The 22,545-nt window shown below is 46.0% G+C and overlaps 1 protein-coding gene across 2 annotated transcripts in view; it reads right to left on the minus strand.

Moving 5' to 3' along the window:
- The window catches only part of CREB5 (cAMP responsive element binding protein 5), a 491,776-nt gene extending 469,506 nt beyond the window's left edge, over positions 1–22,270 (minus strand). For both annotated transcript variants that reach the window (XM_075558234.1, XM_075558233.1), the window contains exon 1: positions 22,170–22,270. The gene's annotated coding sequence lies outside the window, so the exon portion shown is untranslated. The remainder of the gene's footprint in view (positions 1–22,169) is intronic.
- Positions 22,271–22,545: the final 275 nt, after the last annotated feature.

Below are 22,545 nucleotides of genomic sequence, written 5' to 3' on the forward strand. Positions count from 1 at the left end.
GTTCCCATTCTTCTTCCACCTGATGCTTAGGGTTGCAGAGTTGTCATCCATATCTAATACACTTGTTTTCTTAAGTCTTTGCTATAAAGAGGATGCTATGGGGCATCTGATTATGTCTCTGGGAGCCCTGTTTATGAGTTGGGCTGCTAATGGCCAGGTTAGCAGTTCGAAATCACCGGCCACTCCATAGGAGAAAGACTAGGCTTTCTAATCCCATAAAGAGTTACAGTCTCAGATACACACTGGGGCAATTCTATCCTGCCCTATAGAGTCACTAAAAGTCTAAATCAACTCAATGGCAATGAGTTTGTTTGTTTGCTTGTTGACTATATCACCATCGTGGACCATCCCTCCACCTTTCTTTTTCTTTGTGTTCAGATTAATAAAAGGCAAGAGTCCTGGTGGCACACGTTGAGCATCTGGCTTCCAACCAAAAGGTTTCTGGTTTAACCCACTCAGACACTCTGGAAAACAACACAGAGTGCTCAGCTTCTACAACAATTATCCACACCAAGTCAAAGCTATTCTAGCTCCACACAGTCCTAGAGCACAGAGTAGAACTGCCTCATCGGGTCCTCAATCTTTGTGGGAGCAGATTGCTACACCCATGGAGTAGCTGGAGTATTCAAACCTTTCAGTTAACAGCCAAGCACTTCAACCACTGCACCGCCCACCACTATGCCCTGAAATGTCCTATGGGACGGTTCTATTATGTCACATGGGGTTACTATGAGTGTAAATCATCTCACAGGACTAACAATAACAATGATGAGAGATAATTTTAGCTCTAGTTGATAGGGGCACATTTTTAAGTTATTTGGAGCTGAGAGATATTTAGAATTAGAAACAACTATCATGATTTGTTTCCCAAGTAAACAACAGCTGTATTTGTTATCTCAATCATAGTTATATAGCCACTCAAATTTATACACAGGGTGTTTTCACATTTATAGCCATGTATCCATCATGAAAAGGCAATAAAGTAGGTATTGCTATTGTCTCCATTTTACAGTTTAGGAAACAGATTTCTTAAGTTCCAGGAAGATGAGGCCTGCCTCTGTCTCATTCACCACTGATCCCCAGTTCCTAGTCTAACACTGTAAATGCTTGAAGTCTATTCGTTGAGTAGATGCCTCTCCCCACCCCCCACCCCTATAACAATGTTATTTATAAAGATGGTTCCTGTGGTATATAACCATTTGTCGATTTGAGAGGCTTAAAAGTGAAGGGGTGGAGTCTAGCCTGTCATTCGGGTCCTAGCCAATGAGGCCTCTGGGTGGGCATGTCTTTCTCCTGAGGATTCTGGGAACTCCTGTCTTCCTCCTTGGAGGTGGGAAACCCACTCTTGCTCAGCTGACTCCATGTGAAACAGTCCTGTGGATAAGACATATGGAACTACACTAGTGTCCTGAGCTGGAGCAGCCACGTGGAGACCCCTGCCAGTACTAAGAGAATTACAGCACCACTGGATCCAGAAGACTTCCCACTCACTGGCCTGTGGTCATCCTGCATTCGGTGTCATTGCATGTGTTTCATGAGTCTGAAGAGGACTTTATAGATTGGTATCAGACATATGGGCTAGTGTTTTCTCAATATTCAATTGCTCTTGTATATAAAACTCTTACTTATACACATATGAGTGTCTATGGCAGCTTTCAACCTGTGCGTCATGACTCTGTTAGGTAGCTTAGCCTAGGGAATTGGGAAGTCCATTTACGCATGCCCGGGAGAGCCAGCAAAAGACAAAAGCTGGATTTTCCCGCCGGTGGGCTTGGATGGGCGTTACACCTGGAGCAGCCCACCTGGGCCGGGTGATTGCAATTCAGCCAATGGAATTGACCTGGGGTCGTTCACCACACCCCCCCTGGGAACCCTTAAAAGGCAGGGACCTGAAGGGAGAAGGTCTCTTGGGCACCTGGTCTCTTGGTCTTGTCTTGCTTGGGCGGTCTGGTGGTCTTCGTGGGAGGAGAGAGATCCTTGCGTGTCCCGGAGCAGTCTCTGCCAGGCCACATGGTCAAAGGAATCCTATGGGTGCCGCGTAAAACCTGATGCTTCTTTGAACTTTCATTAAATTTACTTGGATCACGAGCCCGGCTTCGGCGTGAAATCTTTCTCGCGTGGAGCTAAGGACCGAGGCTGAGATTTAGGCCGGAGAAAGAAACCTAACAACTCCTTTGGGTGTCAAACAACCCTTTCACAGGGGTCACCCGACTCATCACAGTAGCAAAATGACAGTTATGAAGTAGGAATGAAAATCATTTTATGGTCGCCACAGCATGAGGACATGTATTAGAGGATCGCAGCACTAGGAAGGTTGAGAACCACTCATCTACGGATTTGTTTGACTAGTCTACCCAGATTAACACATTGCCTTTTTCAGAAAAATTTCAAATGGACATATATTTGTATATCTAGCAAGCAATCAGTCTGTGAGTGTGCGTGTGTGTGAGTGTGTGTGTAGTCTGTGATGCAATCGGTTAATACACTTGAATGCTCACCTATCGGTTGGAAAGCCAAGTTGACTCAGAGGAATCAGAAGTAATGTCTTGTAATTTACTTCTGAAAAATCATCCATTGAAAGCCCTGTGGGATACAGCTTGACCCTGACACACATGAACGGGGCTTGACTCCATGACAACAGGTTACCAGTTTGGGTATGTGTATACACTGAATAAGACTGTATTCACTGAACCATTTTATGTGTTTCTCGAACGAAACACTCATTCTAGCTTTAAAGACAGTAAGGAAATCATTTCCTAATTGAATCTTGTGCTTTCACCCAGCTTTACACTGCCAAACCTAGAGACCCAGAGCTCTTCTGTAAGTTAACAACGTGTCTCCATAAATCTAATCTCTTCCCTGGCTTATCTTTTCCTGTAACCTCCCAGGATAAGTCTGGAAACAAAGACCCTTCTAAGAACTGTAAAAGGTCACCTGCAAGTTCAGGACCAGTAGACCTACGCCCTCCCCAACTCCTCCTGTGCCTCTTCTGACCCCTCCACCTTGATAAACATGGCTGGTCATCAGTAATAGGGCTTGTCACAGATCACTCTATAAGCCAGGCTGAGGGGATGATAGAGTTGTCCAGAGAATGGCAACATAGCGACAGACAAGCAAGCGAAAGGTGGGTTTTTAGGATTGGCAGGTTGACATTGGCCTCCAGTTCTCTTTCTAGAGTGGCACGCCCTCCCATATTACTTCATACTCGTTTGTTCACAGAAGGCAGGTGGACTGACTAAATGAGCAATTAGTCTACATTTTAGGAAGATGAGGAGGCAGTCTGCAGAAGAAATCACTGGAGTAGTTAGATTATATAAGACCTTGGCATAGGGAACAGAGAAAGACTCCAAGCACTTCCCAGTGAAGATTGGGGCGCTTAATAAGGTCATGTTAACTTGAAGATGGGGGTGAAGTCTAGCCTGTCAATCAGGTCACAGCCTGAAGATGACTCCTTGTGGGCATGGCCTTCTCATAAAGAGGGTCCTGGAACCTCCCTTCTCTCTCTGCTTTCACCTTCCTGCTGCTGACCCTGGTTGCTGCCAGAGCCACCGCCATGAGATCACACACCTTTTCGCGCCCCGGCCTGTGATCTCCCTGCATTCTGCATCATTGTGTATGGACTATTATCAGACTTATGAATGAGTTGGACTGAGCTGGGATGTTATCCTGATATATAAAGCTTCTTGATATAAAGCTTTCTTACAGGAGTGGCACTGGATTTGTTGCTCTAAGTCAAGCCGGCCTAACACAAAGATCAAAGATGACACACTGGGCTGTGAGCCGCATGGTTGGCAGTTTGAAACCAGCAGCAGTTCCTCGGGAAGAAGACTGGGCTTTCTACTCCTGTAGGTAGCTAAGAGTTGGCATCGACTCGACAGCTGTGAGTTTGTTTTTTTTGTTTTGTTTTTTAATCTTCTTTGGAGGAACCTCTAATTCTTTGCCCATTTTCTAATCAGATTATTAGTGTTTTTATTGTGATATGTTTTAATTTTTTAATGCAGAATTCCATCTCCTCTGCTTTCACTGTGCAAAATCAAAGCGAGGATTAGGTAAGAATTGTCCATTAACAAGAACATCACGAAGTGTTTTTATTGCATTGAAATGTATATGCACAACCTGGGGTGTGTGAGAGAAAGAAGAGAAAAAGCTAGTGGCTTCTGCCCTTTCAGCAAATTAGCACATCAAAAAATGTATTATTAAGCCTGGGAAGGCAATAAAGGATAGTAGGTTTTGGTCCTTTGTTCTCAGGCTCAGTTGGTGTTGGTTTTCACAGCCATGGGTAGCACATACAAGGCCATACACTGAGGACAATGCCCACAAACTCCTTTATCAGTGTAGCATGCCTGTTCTACTTTACATTATAACCTGGTGGTTGACTTTGGTCCACACCTATTAATAGGTGGGTCCTCAGCCCATGTTTTTCTGGGGACCCTTCAGAAACCTGTTTTTAACATGTGCCATAAAAGGTCCTGTTTAAATCCACATCACACTCCACCTGCCAGCCAATGGGGCCCCAGCACTTGGCAGGTTTCTGCCTCCACAGTGGGCAAGCCTGCCACTACACCCTCCATGTACTGAGTCCCCTCTGGGGCCACAGCTGTGCCGTGTCCCGTAGCTGTTTCAGGATGCTGTAGGGGTCTCCCTGGGAGAGCTTACCAGACTGTGTTGCCTGCCAACCCAACGACGGCAGCATCGTTTTAAGTGAGAGTTGTTCTTGAAGTTTGGGGTCAGAGCCCTTCTCTGTTCTCTCCAGATGACTCAGACGTAAGCCCATAGGGCAATGCGCTAGAATCCCCCCCACCGTTTCCACCACCCAACAGAAGGCAGCTCCTACTCACAAGTGCTCCAGTTTGTCCTGCCTGGCTCCTTTTATCCTGAGGATGAATCCTTCTTCTTCCTCTCCCAGTTAATCAATCCCCTGGTCATATGACCACTATCTCTTTACGGACTTCTAAATATGACACCCCCGTAGTAGGCCAAGCACTATCAATTCTGGAAAGATAACAATGCCCCCTTCCCTATCACCCCCCTCCCACAAGCCTTCGCTGCAATGAATTTTGGTGTGGCCTTTCCGTATCAGCGCTACGAGGACAAGGACTGCATCTGGTTTTGAGGCTGTATCCCCTAGTATTTGGCGCATAACAGATGTTTGGCAAGTATTTGGCGAAGGAAGGGAGAGAGGAAGAAGGGAGAGAAAATGGAAAGAAAGAAGAACAGTCGATCCTTGAACAACACTGGTTTGAAATAGAAAGTTCTGTTTATGAAGGAGTCGCAAGCAAGCAGCCACTCCTCCAGAGAAAGGCCCAGCGGTAGTTCTAGCCTGTCCTGCAGGGTGGCTCGAAGTCAGCAGCGGCTAGATGTCAGTGAGCCTTTTGGAATCACTTCCTAGTGAGCAGTTCATCTCTCCAGTCAATTGCAAATCACAGGAAACAGGGATCGCATGGTTTTTCGTGGACTTCGCAGAGTGTTTAGTACACTACTGTTCATCTTGAACAACACCACGCGGAGCGGCACTACTGAAGCTCGACGCGTGCCCATACTTAAAGAAATGTCATGACATGACAAGAAAAAGTCACCCGCCATCTCAAGATGAAGGAATCCAAATGAAAGGACATTCGTGGGGCCACGACTGCCTGTGCAGCCGGTGGGAAAACCAGGCACAGGTCTGTGAAGTGCCTTCTTACCGCATATTGAAATCGTAGGTTGAAATGGGTGCTGTGCGTAGTACATCTGACATACAAGACATGTGCTCGTTGGCTGCTTATGTTATAGGCAAGCTTCCAGGTCAACAGCAAGCTGTTGCTAGTTAAGTTTGGGGGAAGACAAATGTATACACAGATTTTTCCACTGGGCAGGGGGGTTTTTCCAGGGTCAACTGTGGCTTCAAAAACTTTGTGAGAAAATGAAATGAAAAGACGATGAAATTATGCCATAGACTTTTAAAGGCCCCGTACGCCTTGTCCTCCAGTACGTCACTCCAGCATTTCAGTCGGCGACACAAATATACATCCAAGCCTGTTGTAGCACAGATGGCCTTAGACTTAAGCAACGTTCCCAACCCTCTGGGCTGGAAGGAGCGCTTCTTGGTTCATGTACTATTGCTGCCCCTCCCTGGTGACGCGAGGGCAGACACTCCCGTGATTCCCCAGGGTCTGTGTGGCCAGAAGGAGGCTGGCCGAAGGACGAGGAAAAGGAGCCGGAGCAGTGGGATACCCTGCCTAGTTCTAGTTCAAAACCAGGCCTTACTTTTTCCCTCATCCGTCAAACGGGATTGATTTTTCCATCACGAATACTTCACAGTACTGTCATAGCGCCAAATAAAGTAATCGACATGAAAGTACTTTGAAAACTTTATAAATGTAAGGTGTTATTGACCCAGGCATCGGTTCATTGCCAAAGCAGGGGCTCTTAAGCCAAGAGGCAGCTGCCCCCTTAAAAACCACCCAGGGTAAACCAATCCATGCTAATGCTCCCTTTAATTATACGCACTAGGATAACTTCATTAACTCAAGTTCCTTTTTAAGCTTACTATATGTAATGGATTCACACGCACAGATAGGTTGACTATTTGAAAAGATTTGTATTCAACCGTGGCAACTGCAGGTCTCTCTGTCCAGAGAACTGTCGCAGTAGAAAGCACCTCAGGCAGCGTCAGACCTGGGGTCTTGCAAGCTGGAACCCCTGGCTTCCGAGGGTCCGGGAACTTTCTCCTGAACATGTGCCTACATGACATTTTCTAGAAACCTTTCTCCATGTTTCACTAGCTTATGAAAAAGGTCTAAAATCCAAAAAGCCAGAAGCCCTATCCCCTGGCTACACCCCCAGCCCCCACCCACAGTCCCACACAACCCCTTGTTACTGCTTGTCAAAACTCTTCTGATGGCCATTCTGGATTCTCCAAGGCAAGGCCAATCACTCGTTTCTGCGATAACCCACTCCACCGACGATAGCTCTCCTTGCTTCACAATTCTTCCCATTTCCAAAACAGTCAGCAAGACAGCAAAGCTCCCACCCTCAATTTCTGGCCCAACTTTCATGGATTTTCCCTGAGCACAGTCCAAAAATGAAACGTCTTGCCCAGCTAATATTCCTGGATAGCATGCCCAATCCTGAGTCCTTCCCTTTCCAGCCCAAATGTTTCTAACTTTCTCCTCCATACCACCCATGAGAGAGTTCCAGAATGTTTGACTTCTAGCCTGTCCATCTCTGGGCCGTGTCCCTGTAACAATGCAGCTATGTAGTTACCCTGGTGGTACAGCAGTGATGACTCGGGCTGCTAACAGCAAGGGCTGTGGTTCGAAACCACCAGCCATTCCATGGGACAAAGGAGCTGAGCTTTCGATTCGCGTAAGACCTACAGTCTTGGAAGCCCCCAGGAGCAATTCTACCGACCCTGTCGGGCCCCTGGGAATGGGCACAGACTCAATGGCACTAGAACCCCCAGGCCCATGCTGCTTGATTTTTCCCCTCACTGAGCAGTAGAGTCTATCCCTGCAGTACTGGGTTAGTCTGGGTACTTTAGAGAAACAAATCTACAGAAATGCATGAGCAAGAGAGAGTTTTATATAAAGGGTAAGTGCACATCAAGAAAACATCCCAACCCTCCAGCATTAGCTTATATGTCCGACACCAATCCACAAAGTCCTTCTCCAACTCACAAAACACACGCAGTAATGCCAACTGCAGGAGGAAAGCCGAATAAGTGAACGTGTAAGCATCTCAGTGCTGGCAGGTTTTCCACACGGCTGCTCCAGCACCCAGAGCTGCATTGGGGCAGGTCCATGCTGCTTTTCTTTGTGGAAGTCTTGCAGGAAGTGAGTCTTGCCAGCCGAAGCAGGAACTGGCTAAGGCAGCTGCACCCTGATCCGATCATCAGAAAGCAAGAGACCCAAGAACTAGAAAGGTGAGGCTCACTGAGCCATTTATCCCTCCGCCCTTCAATTAAACCCACGTGTCTTTAATCATCCAGGTTGGCACAATAAACTAACTACCTCAAGTATGAAAGGCAGTCAAGTAAAGGCAAAGAGAGATACTCAACCAATACCAAACAGCCATGGTTTTCCAATCCACCGGGCCCACCTTGATCCAAGCCCGTATCCAGACAAGAGGAGCTCTGTGCTCTGTGCCTGGCGGTTGGCTTCCTGAATCCTCCTCAGAGTCAGAATCCTCTCCCCGCTGGTACCTCTCGGTATCAGCCTACTGCACAAAAGGCCTCCTGGGATGACTTTATACCCTCTCTGTAAGACACTAAAATGTATGCTCCACCGAACTTTGAACAAATAGTCTAATATATTCTATTTCTCCATCTGAGAAATGGGCACAAACAATCTTTATCCCTGACGACTCTGCAAGGAGCATAGGGTCTGTAAGACTCAATATTAAATGAAAATGGAAGCACTCATAATTTATTCTTAGTTTTCCTTTTTCTAAAGCTACCCAAGTTTTTTGTGCACACACACACGTATACTTCTCGTAAAGGACAAAAATGGACCTTAGGTTAAAACATTATCTGTCTCCAGGAAATCCCTTCCAAAATCACAATCACGAATCCCCACGGAGTTGATTTTGATTCAAGACAATCTCCTGTGTGTGCTGGCTGTGACCTTTGGGAGTAACTCACAGGCCTTTCTACCAAGGCTCTTTTGGGTGGGTGTGAACCACCAGCCTTTCGATCAGTGCTCGCTTCTTTGAGGAACCTCGTGCTTAACCATTTGCACCACCCACAGCTGCTGCTTCCCAAGAGCATGTCAATCATCATGCTCTCCCTGACACTTGCAAGCACTTGCGAGTCGCCATAAAAAGAATGTAGAAGAAGCGTCTTTCTCTGCCACTGCTTCGGCGTTCCAATGGGCAAGCGATGCTGCTTTGTTATGTCTTGACTGGCTTAGAGATTAGCATGGGCATTTAGCACAAAGTATAATTTCAAATTACACGCTGCTTCATGGTGCCCAAACACTGAGTACCACCATCCTGGATGACGTCAACACAGCACTGCACTGAGAATGGTTGCTAGTCATCTGGCTTCGCAAAAGCTGCAAGATGAAAGTGTAAACAGTGTGCAGAGATGACCTTTATTAGAAGAAGATAATATTGAAAGTATGGTTTCAATTCTTTTTATTCTAACCATATTCTTTAAGCAAACATACACACACATATACCCAAAGGAACTGCAAAAAGTCTGTGGAAACATTCCATTATCTGGTAATTCTATTTTTCTTGAACTTTTAACAATTCTCCTCATATATAAATGTATACACATATATGATCCTATGTATATGTGTGTGTGTATATATATACAGCTCATTGCTCAAACTTACAATTTATCTAAGGGTATCCTAAAAAGATCATAGGCACTTTAAAACAATTAACACACTCCCATCCTCATTGATCAACATTTTTATTTATATACAATCATAGCCACCTAGTCATCAATTGTTTGTCCATCTGTTATACTGTTGTCACAAACAAGTTGCAATGGTGTTGAAAGATATGTCACTGATACTTTAACGACCTGCGGGGTCACCTAAATTAACAGGTTTCCGTGGAGCTTGCAGACTAAGAACAGATTACAAAGAAGAAATACTTGGTCTATTTCAGAGGGAATTGCCTCTGAAAACCTTACAAATAGCAGTGGAACATTGCCAGATAGTGTCACAAAATGAAACAGGCTGCCTAGGCTGAGAGATTAAACTCACTGCCATTGAGTCAACGCTGATGCATAGCAACCCCCTGTGGGCTTCCAAGACTGTGAGGGTTTCCAGGAGTAGAAAGCCAAGTCTTTCTCCTGAGGGGCTGCTGGTGGTTTCGAACTGCCAACCATGCAGATCACAGCCACAGAAAACCTTCCAGGTCAGTCAGGGAGATGGACTGATACAGGGGCCGCGAAAGCAGGCTCCTAATAACATTTGTGAGGATGGCACCTGGCCGGGAAGTGTTTTGCTCTCTTGTACATAGAGAAGATGTGCACAGCGTTGGAACCAACCCAATGACACCTAATAACAGGGTCACCTCTAGGTATCAATTATAATGTTACCATTGTTTCAACGTTAGCATACCGCTTGCCTATGAACTTAAACGAGTCCTTCCTTGGCCCTGGTCATGAATTGCATTGGTAGCCATGGCTTGTATCTCACCATTTAGGAAACGGTGGTACAGACAAAACTACAAGTAAGTTCAAGTCTCTCACTGCTATTAGGGGACAACAAAACAATCCTCAGAATCAGGTGACCCTGAAGAGAATGTACGGCTCTAACAAGACCTCAAATGTTTTATTAAAATTGACTCAGGAGCTGGGCTAGTCTTTGTCATTCAATGAATAATTGACTACCCAATATATAACCTGGAGCTCTTCACTCCCTCCCCACAAAGAGCTAAGCACTTTGGATCTTGAATCTCCTTGTCTCTCTCCATTGCCCTCTAACACTGAATCCCAAGGGATCTGAAAGAAAGCTCCCCTGGGGCCACCAAAGCCCCACGTTTGCACAGATGCTTTTATGCAGCTCTTAGAATAGGTCCCCTGTCAAGAGACGGCTCTGTGTGTTTGTTAAGCACCCCAGGTCCATGTAGCCCGAAGCTGAGGCACTGTGAGCTACAGGCGATAACAGGGGAGCCTTTGAAGCATAAATAACACATAGGAAGTCACCAGGAAGTATGTTATTTACCAAAAAAGAGACAAATGTATTTGTATACATGATGGATTATTCCCACCTGGAAGTCATGACATGAATAAAAGTGAGCTTGCTTTTTCACACAATGAGGGACCTAATCAGTAACCAGCCCACACGATGCCTAACCCTCTCCATCCGTAAAATGAGTATCTGTGTACTGGTTAATAAACAGAGGTAAAAATTCTTCCAGTAGATGATTACAAAATACAAATACTACAAAAATACAAATAATACAAAAATACAAATATCCTCAGCACAGCATGTAGAGACACATGTAATTTTGTATCTGAAGCTGGTTTTTTAAGTCATGTTTATACACACACATATGTGCACATCCAGTCAGAAAGACATGTATTTGGGAAGACGGGATAAAGCGAGAAAGTGGAGGTGACAGAGTCAAGATTTGGGAACACAGAGGCTCTCAAAGGCACGCCGTGCCCAAGGACCATCACCTGGATCCACAGCACTGCACATTGATTCTGCAGGAAGAACCGGGAATCGAATGTGACTTTGAAATGGAGAGTGGTGATGGCCTTACCAGATGAGGGGTGTCGTTAACATCACACAGTTGACAACTTTTAAAAGGCTCGCAAAGGCCACACCCCCAAAATGTTTAAAGGCAAACCGCGAGGGGAGTTATGAATTAAAAGACCCCACAAGTCAAAATGTAAAGTGAAGAGAAAAAAGAGTGCGCTCACGCCACCACCCAGAAGACGTAAGAGGAGGAGGCGAGGGGGAAATGTGTCAACTACTTTCTACTCGTTGGGTCTTTGCATCCTTTAGTGAACACACAGACAGATGTGTTGTCAAAAAAAAGTACTAAAAAATCTTCTGGTAGTGGATTGAAAAATCGCTATTCTTCTAGTATCTTAAAAGGGGACCAAACCAAACCAAACTCAGTGCTGTGGAGTCGATGCCGAACTGCCCTTGTGGGTTTCCGAGAGTGTAGCTCTTTACCGGAGTAGAAAACACGCTGAAAGGGGGCAGACAGAATGAAACCTAAAGTCTAAAGGGTTAGTAACCAACCTCTTGGCCCAAGGGAAGAGAGCTGCACCTGTCTGCAAGTCGCTATGAGTGCGAATCAGCTCCATGGTAGGGAACTGGGTTAAAATGACACAAAAGTGTAAAAGCTGGACGAGAAGAAACCCATGAGTCAGGGGGGAGGGGGAAGGGGCAGGCCAGGGGGAGATGTCTTGTGGAGCAAGTTTGCCCCCAAACCAGTTGAAAGCAAACAATGAGGAAGTACCGAGCAAAATAACTGAAATGTGGGCATATGTGGCATGAGCATGATCTTCTAGCAACTGGGATCTTAAAGTCTTGAAGGTGAACAAGCAGCCATCTAGCTGAGAAGCAACAAAGCCCACAGGGAAGAAGCACACCAGCCTGTGTGATTACGGGTGTTGATAGGATCAGGTATCAGGCATCAAAAACCAAACAATCATATCATTGTGAATGAGGGGGAGTGCAGAGTGGGGACCCAAAGCCCATCTGTAGGTATCTGGACATCCTTCACAGAAGGGTCACAGGGAGGACAAGCCAGTCAGGGTGCAGTATAGCAATGATAAAACATACAACTTTCCTCTAGTTCTTTAATGTTTCCTTCCTCCCCACTATCATGATCCCAATTCTACCTTACAAATCCAGCTAGACCAGAGCATGTACACTGATACAGATAGGAACTGAAAACACAGGGAATCCAGGACAGATAAACACCTCAGGATCAATAATAAGAGTAGTGATATAGCAGGAGGGTGGTGGGAAGGTGGGATAGAAAGGGGAAACCAATCACAGGATCTACATATAACCCCCTTCCTGGGGGATAGACAACAGAAAAGTGGGTGAAGGGTGACATCGGACAGTGTAAGACATGAAGACATTAATAATAATTTGCAAATTATCAAGGGTTCATTAGGGAGGGAGGGTGGGAAAGGGAGGGAGTGGAAATGAGGAGCTGATACCAAGGGCTCAAGTTGAAAGAAAATATTTTGAGAATGATGATGGCAACAAATGTACACATGTGCTTGACACAATGAATGTATGTATGGATTGTGATAAGAGTTGTATGAGCCCCCAATAAAATGATTTTTTAAAGAATTATCTTTAAAATTAGTCTGTACATTTTAATTCTCACTACTAAATTTTAACTCTTAAATATGTTTTTGTAGTATAGCCAACCCAAACCCCACTGCCATCCAGTTGACTCTGATTCACAGTGACTCTATAGAGCAGAGAAGAGCTGCCATCTAGGGTTTCTGAGGCTATAAATCTTTATGGACACAGACAGCCTCCTCTGTGTTGCAAGGAGTGGCTGGTGGGTTCAAACTGCTGACCTTGTGGTTAGCAGCCCAACAGGTAACCCACTAATCCACCTTTGTAACATCCAGCATGCCTAAAATAACTGCTTAGTGACCTTGAACTCAGAGTGCATGCTTTACCGAAATCCCTTTTCTTAAATAGAATCATAGACTATTAGAAGATTCCTTAGAGATCAGTTATAACTGCAACTCGCAACTCTAGTAACATATTAAAAACACTTGCGGAGCTTTTGAAAAATATAGAGGCCAAGGCCCATTGCAAACAAATTAAATCAAAATCCCTGGAGGTTGGGGCCCAGATATTACTATTGTTTTTACGCCCCAAAGTGGTTTTGGGGAGCTGCCAAGACTGAAAATCATTGACGAGAGAATATAGACCTGCGTGTCTGATACCACAGTCCCTGGCTCGAAGCTGGCTCCTGAGCACATAAAATTGGCTAGCTCACTTGAAGCGGTGCTTCAAATTTATACTGGACTTTCATATATACTGAAGTTCCAAGGCATACTACAAAAAGTAACAATTAAAACGAATGCACGGTATCACATTATAGGTTGAAATCATTATTGGGATGTGTCAGGTTAAATAATAACACTACTAATTTCACCCATGTGAAATCCGTTTTGATAGAACAGTTTATGTAGCTACTTTTTAATATAGCTACTAGAACATTTAAGATTACGTATGTGACTTGTGTTTGTGGCTTCTCCTAATAGTTCCATTGAACCGTACTTCTTAGCACAGATAAAGGAAGTCTTAGCACAGATAAAGGAACGAAGGCAGAGAAGTACAGTAAGTTTAAGGTAGCACAGGGGCAGGACAGCAGGTTGAGAGGGACGGGGTTTCCTTCTTCCCAGTGCAGCGGTTCTCAGCCTGTTGGCCGGAATCCCTTTGGGAGGTCAAACGACCCTTTCACAGGGACCACCCAATTCATAACAGTAGCAAAATTACAGTGATGAAGTAGCAACAAGAATAGTTGTATGGTTGGGGGATCACCACCACATGAGGAACTGTATGAAAGGGTGGCGGCATCGGGAAGGTGGAGAACCGCTGTCCAAGTGCAACAACACACCTTGTTACAGAGCTGAGAACTGCAGAGCCAGGGACACCATCGATCTGCTTCCAGACATCTCTTCTCCCTTTGGTCTTGCAAAATATTTCTTTTAAGATTTATTACTAAAATCTATTCCCTTTATTTAAAAAAAAGTTCCTTCCCCATTGTGCACATGCTTGAGATTGTGATGATAAGATTGCTCATGAAAGGAAAGCAACTGGAATGGTGCTTTATTTACAAATCCCAGGAAACATCAATGTAATGAAAATGGAGATGCTGGATGAAAAACTTGTAATACATAGATCATAGGTTCCCAAACTTTTGGACCAAATGCCCCCTTTGCAGGAAAAAAAAACTAAATAAAAGATACTCAATGGTCCCCTGGCAATGAAGGACTTTTGTGCTACAGCCCGTGATCCAGGACAAAGCATAGGTATCTGCTTTTGCAGTCCCCCTGGATCATTCCAGCACCCCCTCCCCCAGGGAACGCTATCACCCATGGTGGGAAACATGGGTGTGCACAGGCACCTTCTGACCCATGAACATTTGGCCATGTTGTAGTTTACCGTCAATGCCCTTCAAGGCCCTCAGTACCCTGAGAGCCACCTTCCACACCCCATCAGTCTCTGGCTCAGAGTTTAGACCCACGCACCTGGAGTATTGTGGACCACACTGTCATTGCAGTAAGGTAAAGCAGGCTCCTTATTATGTGCAAAACATCACACTGCTCTGGTGAAAATGGACTCAATGCTTTCTACTCTCTGGACAAAGTACAACTGCCCCACAGGGTTTCCCAGGCTGCAAATTTTATCTTTCTCCCCTGGAGCTCCTGGGTGGGTTTGAACCACTGACCTTTTGGTTAGCAGCAGAAAGCTTAACCACTGCCCTACCAGGGCCTATTGGTGCCTGGTTGTTCAGAAGCTACAAGGCATCACACTTAACGGAGGAAGAAAATCTTCTTTTGACATAGTGAAAGGTCCTAGCCGAGCTAGTAAAGTGATGATAAAATGTATTTCCTTTAATAAGCAGCTAATTAGAAAATATTAACAACAAAGATGGCTTCAGTTACATGTGTTTTCTCACCCTTGAGAATCCAGAAGAGAGGGAACTGTGTAAAACTGGCTGAAATATGATCTATTTTGGGATGGGGGGCAATCCAGCCTGCACCACAGAGGCCCCTCGGTGTAATGAAAGAATAAAAGAGACCTGAATTCTGATATAAAACTTTCAAGCAAAGAGCTGGAAAGGAAACCAATGGGGCAGGCCAAACAACACATACAGTAGATGCATTCAAGATTTCTACTAAGATATTCTTGTTCTCCATCCGAAATACGCCACTGCCCAAGTGTCGTCTTCAATCAAACGCTTGGAGCACTGAAGCCCCCTGCGTGGCACGCGTGGTTTCTAGTAACTACGATCAGTTCAGCTTTGTCAGTCAACCCCCAAATGCTCACTCCCAGACCCAAGGCGCTCCACACCGAAAACTCATATACTATGCACGGGTCCTGAGCCAAAGTACATCTGTCGGCAGGAAAATAGCACTTGAGACACAATTTGACAAAAAAGAAAGATGATCTATCTTAGACCGTCCTCTCAGATCCCCTCCTCCATGATAAAGAAAAGAGAAGAAGTAAAGAAAATCACTGCCTTTTGGACCCGTTTTAGCTGTTCATCTTAATCTCAACCAACCAAAGGTAGATGTTGTTGACATTCCCAGAGCACCGAAAGACTAACAGTGAAGAGATAGGCTTTACGTGAAAATCAAGCTAGGAGCCAGGATTAGAAAAATAAGATCAACCCTGCTTTAGCACTGTAAGAATAAACTAGAGCAGTAAGCATCATTTCTATTGACAGGGCAGTTTCCAAAGAGCTGATAAAAATTTGCCTTTGAAACGGGTAATGGTCAAAAGGTTTGAAAAGAGCAAAGCAAATCTAACGCCATGGGTTAGGCTTCCTTCTTGGCTTGGGCATTTATGGATAGGCACGAAATAGGCATATTTAAAGTTGGGTGGGGTGGTGGTGGTCTAAGATCTCTGACCTGCACACTGGGGTTAGCTTCCAAGTGTGGCTGGTCCTCTCTCCTGAGTTGGGCCTTGGCGAAGTCAAAGGACTCCACTAGGCTTTGCATTTCCTTTGTTTTGGTACATGGGGGTGGAGGGGAGGGAGTGGGGGAGTGTCTGTCATACTCTCTCCCAGCTCCAGGTCTGTCTGCCTGACACTATGAGCCTCTCCCTGCAAATAACTCCTTCGCACCCTCTGGGAAGCCTTCAAGTCAAAGGCTAACATGTTCATTTCAAAGCAGAGATTGGAAATGTGCACCTGAAGGAAATAGAAGAGAGAAAAATTCCAAAATATACATATTTAAAGTGCTAAGTTGATCCTGGGCTAAATTGATCCTGATCTATTTTCTATTTCCCAGAGGAGGGGAAGTGGGTGATCAAATAAGCTGGGAGGGGAAAATGCTGAGGTACCAATGCAGCAACATCTAAATTCAGGAATACATCCTAAACTTCCTATATTTTATTCTGCAAGTCTCAGGATCCTCAAAAGAGGGCCAAAAATGTTTCTCTTATTTCTGGAAGAGTTTTCTCTTCTCACTACCTGGAAGTGTCTAACAAAATGCTCTCTGGTTTCCCCCTAAATTAAGTCCATAATTTGTAATTCCCAACAATGGAATACTAGTGGGGCCTCAAAAAAAATCACTAATTGTCCATTTGTCCCCTAATTACAAAATGGTATAACTCTTTCGTGAGACCATTAAACACGGTGTCATTTTGTTTAAAAGCATCAGACTTTTCTATTTAAAGCAAGGGCACAAAATAGATAGCTTCTTTAATTTTACAAATAGCAATACAAGAGGGTTCTGCACTGTCTGTAAGTCTACTTAGCATTTTGGAAAGTGCTTCTTTTCACACTTAAATATTGGAGGCTGCTGCCCTCGACTTTATTACCTTATCTCGACTGCATAATTTTCTTAAATGGAATTCAGAGAAATAGTCCTGGATTTAAATTTTTCAGCACTGATTTATAAAAGCATTCGTTGATTCCCATAATAGGGCTGACAGTCGAACTGGACAAGATAATGAATTGACTGAGATCATGGTTCCATCTTCATCCAAGAAAGCTGCCTCAAAAAAAATCTTAAAATTGCTATAGAAATCCAATTTGTAAGAAGCAGAAGAAGCATATAGATGGGCAACACCAGCCATGATCACATTAATTTTGTGACTAACTGCATTGCTTTGGAGTGAAGAAGGGGGAGTAAAAAAAGAAAGAAAAGATGACAAAACAGTATGTTGACTCCAAACCAACCACAAGAGCAAAGTTTATAGCTTGGGGACCCAAAGACTATCACACTCACACCAGATAATTTTCAGCTGAATAGGAAGCAAACGCCGGTGCCGCGGACTTAGTAGGGCAGAGCAATGCCTCACTGCTACAAAGCAAATACCTGGAGAAATGGGGAAGCCAGGAAACAGCATCTGTGCAAATACAGAGAAAGGCCATGCTCCGCGGATTTCGAATCTACAGGTGTGAGACACCGGCAAGTAGTTACAATGACAAGTAATCACCTGGCCGTAACTGGAAGCAACTAGAAGCGAGGTAAATTTTCTCCAGGAAATGTCTGTCTAACAGACCTCCATTCAAAGACAGGGCTTTCCTTTTGGGGGGTGGGGAGCATTCTAATATACTACATGCTCAGACCTAAACTATAGAAAGTCATACTGACTTCTCATTGACAGACCACTCACAGGTATTGGCCATTTTCATTCACAAACAGTTGGCTGGGGAGACCATATCAATTTGAGAAGATGTGTTTAGTCTGAGCCAAGTTGAAAAAATAAAAGTCGAGTTAAAGCAGTAAGGATTTTTACAAGAACAGGGCTATAGAAAATGCAATAAGCAAAGGTACATGAGAACAATTTAAGGTGGGGGCATAAGTAGTTCTCTTATCATTTTCTTTTTAGGCTTAGCACTAGCGTAGTGTTCTCAACCTTCCTAATGCAGTTCCTCATGTGGTGGGGACCCCCAACCATAACATTATTTTCGTTGCCACTCCATCACTGTCATTTAGCTACTGTGATGAAACACTGAAAGGATCGGTCAACCCCAAAGGGGTCGTGACCCACAGGTTGAGAACCGCTATACAAGCAGAACAGCTGATACTAAGGACCGCCTTCTACAAGGAAAGACACCTCTAGGTTTGGATTTAGTGCACACTTTTCTGTTTTGTTTAGAACTTTTCAGCTGCTTGTTAAAGCGTTCCTTCCTTATAAGAAGCAAAGTACTTACTGCAGTGATTTGTGACAGCTAATGGAAAAGAAATTCTTATTTGGCATATTATTTATCATGTTCCATAAAGTCCCTACTGCAGCCCAAATGCTCAGGGATACGTTTCAGTCAGGAAATAATAGTCTTATTCACACACATGAAAGCTCAATGGCACACACACACACACACACACACACACACACACACACACACACGGTTCCACACCAAACTCATCCAAGCCCCGGGAAACTGACAAAAGCAACACGCCAGCACAGAGCAAACCAAGAGTTCCATTTCTGAATTCTCCTCCTGAAAGTACAAGCCTCATTCAGTGGACCCAAGTGCAGAGTGCTCTCTGCTTTGTAGGAATAAGAAAGATTATCTTACCATTATCTAACGATAAAATCAGCAACGGTGTTCTTTCCCGCAGGCACCAAATCAAGTTTTGTCTTTGTTTTGTCCCTTTCTTTTCTTGCTAGTAACTTCTTTTCTTTCCTTCTTCCACCAGCCAGAATCAGAAGAAAATAAGTCTCTGAAGATCTGCCCCAGTACCTCTGAGTTCCAGAGAACAGGGCTGCTACTTTGCAATCCCTTCTGCACCCCAGGGGTCCCCGCTGGACTCAGCCCTCCTTGCCTTCCTGCCGCTGCAAGGTTCTTAGTTATGAGACTAGTTTTTCCAGTAGCCTTTAACTCCCTAGATTTAACTGACATGGAAAATGTGACTAAAAACTTGTAGAAGTATCTAGCCTCCAACCCCACACAGAATCAACTTTGTTTCTAGTGTGGAAGCACACCTCACCAGCAGCTACTTGCTCAATTTATACTGCTGGACCGCATGGGGCGGAACACCAAACAGCAGTGCGCCATCTAGTTAGCAAGCTTGCGTGCTCCATCCTACAAGTGGAGACACCTTCAGACAGACCCTAGGCGTTAAGAACTTGCCAGGGTTCAGCTGCTGTAAAGGTCTAATTGTTTATTGAATTTTTAAAAAATTTAAAGATATCGCTACTGAGATAATCCACATCTAGACGATATGGGAAAATTTAGGTTATAATGGCAGGACAAACTTGTACCTCTAACTTTGATTTACAAGATAAAAGCAAGTTTTCAATTAAAGGGGCTTTCTGTTAATAGAGCTTATTATTCTGAATACTGGAATGAATTTCTTCAAGAGTTGTCCCTGGGTGCATGCCTATTATCTTTGCTTTTCCCCCTTCCGCTAATGAGCATTTATCTAAAGAGCCTGCTAATCCTCTGATGTGTGCTTTGGTCGGAGGTAACAGTTTGAATAAAACCACTAATCACTGATCACTAAATCACTGATCATTAATCACACTCCCATTGCCAGTGACCTGGGCCATTTTCCCTTATGGGCTGGGCCTCACAAACAAGAAGTTTCCCATTTTTGATGCACTTGTATTGTGTGTGGCTTACATGATTCCATCTATTCCACCGCTAAATGGGAACAACTGACAAACGCTGCCTGCTGCAGACTCGGGAAAGGATGTCAATTAGACTCCAAACCTGAGCCGCACAGATATGCCTTCTGGACAGCATGACTTTCACAGGGAAGAAAGCAGATCCCACTGTAACAAAGCCTGGGTCCTTCAAGAGTTTCCCACCTATTCGGAGTATGTTTTCCTGTATTGCACTCTCACCATCTACAAGACCCTAACCCTGCCTTCTCTCCATCCCACATCTCATTTCAGGATTTTTTTTTTACTATTACTGCACCCATCTGCATCCCCAAGAAAAACGCTTTGTGCTTTTAATGCCTTGAACCTGCCACATAAAGTTGTTGAGCTTTTAAGAAAAGTTTCGACCGCCAGTCATGCAAAGATTCCAACTCAGTTCAATGGTGTTATGTATTTAACTTCCTCTTCAAATATAGACATATAAAGTTAAGGGTGACAAAGTAGCATGCACACACACACCAATTTATGGCATGAGATTAGGGGTTCAACCATTCATATCCCCTCACTTTGGGCATCTCATCCTAAACCTTCCAATGAACTTTGATTTAATTAAGCATCCTCAATCCTGAATATTCTCTCTTCTGATAAACGGTCCTGAGAAGGCGCTACCCCAAATGTATTCATTTGTTTGCCGTCGCTGTGTTGTCGTCCTAAGCAGTCACCACAGCGACCAGTATTATCATAGCAAGGCGGAACATTTTCTGCAATGCTTTTATCTAGCAGGGCTGTGCATTTTCACACTAGCGAAGGGATGGAGGGGGGAGTCAAGGAGCTCGCGGGTGCCTTTCTTAAATAATAGAAAAGGGCAGATTGTGCCCGATCAGGTGCTGCTTTCCCCCTTGGAAACCAGAAGCTCTTACCCACACTCCAGGGACAGCGCTAGCCCCTGGGAAGGCCATAAAAGGCAGAGGCGGAGCCAGAGGGCTAACAGCGTGGGCGGGGGAGGGGTGGACCGGGAGAGGTGGGGGAGCCCGGTAAGCAGGCAGTAAAGATGCAGGGGAACTGTCCATTGCGGGAGTAAGTTGGGGACCCAGGATGGACAAAGCAGAGTTGCTTTGTCAGCATTTCTAAGCCTCCGAACCCTTGAGTATCTGAAGCAGTTAATCAAACACTCACTGGCCTGCAGAATGACGTAATGGACCTGTATCCAGCCTTTTATTCCTTGATACATGTCAGGGAGGGAGGGAAAAATAAAAACAATCAAACGCTCTTGCAAACTGACCACGAAATGTACTAGCAGACCACTGCAGCCCGCGCCGCGCCTGGAAGAAGCATCAAGTGGGGGCGACACGAGTTCAGGGAAAGCGTGGGGCGGAAAGCAAGGGGCTGGACGCTTTATATACTAGACACCCCCCCCACACACACACACCAGATATAAATCTCGGGCAGAAAAATAAAGAATAAGAGGGATGCAGCAGTCGAGAGAAAAGAGGTCCTTGGTTGCGTGTGTCTGACAAACTTGGTGAGAAAGTTTCAGCGGCTGCGCCGAGAATCCGCCGCCGAAGTCCCGGGAAGTGCCTCCGCGCCGTCGCCGCCCGAGCCGGAGCTGTCATCCTCCGTGGCACCCGCAGGGCGGAGGTACTGCTGCCCAGAGCTTCGCCACCCTCGAGCCGCGACCTCGCTTACCCACCAGCTGCGGCGGGCGGCCCTGCTCGGCGCCCCAGAGGGAGCGAGCCCCCTGCGCGCCCGCGCGCCCCTAGGCGACCCGGTGTCTCCGCGCTGCCCGCTGGAAGTTTGCAAACTTTCTCCGGGGGCTCTGCCGCATCACTGGGAAGTTGGGAATGGCGAGGAGAGTTGCCTGGCTCGCCGTCTCCGCTGTCGCCACCGCCGCTGCCGCCGCCACAGCCGCCGCCGCTTGACCGCAACTTCTGGAGGGTTCCGCACCTTGCCAGGTCTCTGGAGGCAAACACACACCCCCGATTCATAGCTGTCCCCCCGTCAGGGAAACACACGCGCGCTCCCGCACGCGCACGCACGCCGGCGCCCGCACGGACACGGCGCTCGCTCCACGTGAGTTAGCATCCCTCCTGTCGCACGGCGCGGTGGCCACCAGGACGGACGCGCTCCGGGGCGGACTCGGCGTGTTGGCGCTCGGGTGGCCTCAGGGCACGACACTAGTCCACAGCCCGCCAGCGCCAGCGGCCGAACCTCCTTCTGGTCCGCGGAGTGTTTACAAACACAGATCACCCTCCAAAAACCAGGCACCGCATCTTCCCTACGCCTTGCCCTATGACCTGCCCACTGGACCACGAAACCTCGCGGCGGCTGCGGCCCGGCACAGGCCCTGGCAACCAAGTACGCTCCGGAGATGGCTCCCGCGGCAAGTGCAACAAAGTGGCTAAATGCAAAAGCCCCAGAAGTGGCCGCGCCGTATTTTTAGGAACTTACCAAACAAGTGTGGAGAAGGCAAGAGCCGAGCCCGGGTGAAGGGACCACGTTGGACTGAGCGAAGATTACAATACATTCTATTTAGAGTGCATTACATCACCCCCCCGGTGACGTCACGTGGGATTCCTGAACTTCTAAATCATTGCGGTCCGCGGGGCCGGCGCGCCGAGGGGGCGTGTCCCGTCCGGGCCCCGCCCCGCCCCTCGCGGGGAGGCTGCGGGGCTGCAGCGCAGACCCTGGTGCCCCCGCCCGACCGCCCGCGCGCGCGCGGCGGCGGTGCGACCGCGCAAGCAACAGCTTGCAGAGCCCTGCGCCCGGTGACACGACTCCCTGACATTAGTGGTGTGAGTCAGCTTGGAGCGGAGCTCCGGGGTTT

Source organism: Tenrec ecaudatus, chromosome 9 (assembly GCF_050624435.1).
Source record: "Tenrec ecaudatus isolate mTenEca1 chromosome 9, mTenEca1.hap1, whole genome shotgun sequence".
NCBI classification, from domain to species: domain Eukaryota; kingdom Metazoa; phylum Chordata; class Mammalia; order Afrosoricida; family Tenrecidae; genus Tenrec; species Tenrec ecaudatus.